The sequence below is a fragment of the Anarrhichthys ocellatus genome, unplaced genomic scaffold, assembly GCF_004355925.1.
Source record: "Anarrhichthys ocellatus isolate YVR2014 unplaced genomic scaffold, GSC_Weel_1.0 scaffold80, whole genome shotgun sequence".
NCBI lineage: Eukaryota > Metazoa > Chordata > Actinopteri > Perciformes > Anarhichadidae > Anarrhichthys > Anarrhichthys ocellatus.
The window spans coordinates 836,197-837,601 of NW_022280110.1; the positions used below are offsets into that span (position 1 = coordinate 836,197).

A 1,405-nucleotide genomic window follows, 5' to 3' on the forward strand; every position below is an offset into this window, starting at 1 on the left:
CTCTCTCTCTCTCTCTCTCTCTCTCTCTCTCTCTCTCTCTCTCTCTCAGTTGCACTGAAGCAATGTCGCCAAAGAAAGCTGGCAGACTAGTTGAGAGCAGCGGAGAGAGGGAGGGAAGATGGGAGGAGGAGCAGTAGAAGGGGAGGAGGTCTAGCCTGAAGGGTGTTCCATCATGTCTCTAGTCATCCTAGACCGGAAAAGAAAAATAACTCTCTTCTTCTTCTCTTTCCTCCTTCGCCCCTCGGTTGCTCCGTTATCTGCCGTTCTCTCAGTGTTGTCTCTTCTGTTTTTTTACCCTACTTACAGCTTTTTCTCTCTCCCGAGTCTCTCTCTGTCTCAAGGTCTCTCCTCTTTTCACCCTCTGTCAGTCCATTGTCTGTTTCACTGAGGCTCTGAGAGCTACTTGGTATAAAACGAACTCCGTTGTGTAGAGTTTAAAGCGCTCGTCTGATGCCGTTCCTTTGCACAATTTTATTCAGACACAAAGTTTTGAAAAGTTGGAATCAAAAAGCTTTAACTCTTTGTGATGAATTATGAAATGTGATAACAAAAATCAACTCACTAATAGAGTTGCATGAGATTTTGTGATGCTGTTCCAATTAGTGTACAGCATTCGCCACCATCACCTTCTAGATGTCAGTCCTGTAGTTGAGGGCTTGTGCCAAACCTCGCTGAAATCGAGAAGTCCTTTTATTGCTCCACTCTGTACCCAGAGAGATAGAAGAAAAAACAAAGATAACGGCAAAAAAAAAAACTTTGTAAGTAATCAAAGCATCCCAAGCGGATTGTCCGACGTTCGGAAAGCTTTTTATGACGATGGTTCATCCGGCGACGAAGCTGTGCCAAGGAAAAGGGGAAAGTGGTGGATGGAGCGATGTGCAAAGGCTGCAATGAAAAAAAAGACAAAACCAATCAGCCCCAAATCTCATCCTCTCTCCAGCTGGCTTTGCGAGGGCGACGGGAGGAAGGGTGGGGGCAGCATCTGTCCTGCATCCCAGAGGGTGTGTGTGTGTGTGTGTGTGTGTGAGCACGTCTTTGTGTCAGCGATTGAATGTGTGTATTGTGTTGAGTCAGGTAAGCACACCATCTGCCAGTTGCACTAATTTAATTGTGTTCTACAGCTGTGTGTGTGTGCGTGTGTGTGCACGTGGCAGTGTAACTTTCATGAGACTGGTGAGCTTGAGGTGAGTGCTGCTTAGCTCTAATCTGCTCAACTGTAATCCGAGGGTAAAACCCCTTACGGTGCCCACTTTATGCCAGCTGTCTGCCCATATTCATCTTATGCCAAATAAACACCTGCTTCACTCACCTGCACACATGCACGGTTGTCTTTCTGCTGCAATAACACCTACTTCTGATGTGTGTGTGTGTGTGTGTGTGTGTGTGTGTGTGTGTGTGTGTGTGT

The 1,405-nt window shown here is 46.4% G+C and overlaps 1 long non-coding RNA gene across 1 annotated transcript; it reads right to left on the minus strand.

Moving 5' to 3' along the window:
• Nucleotides 1–230: 230 nt before the first annotated feature.
• LOC116398219 (uncharacterized) lies at nucleotides 231–1,399 on the minus strand. Its single transcript, XR_004213744.1, has 2 exons — nucleotides 1,310–1,399; nucleotides 231–885 (listed from the first exon to the last, which is right to left on the minus strand). It is a non-coding gene; the product is annotated as an uncharacterized LOC116398219 (long non-coding RNA).
• Between the last annotated feature and the right edge of the window lie 6 nt (nucleotides 1,400–1,405).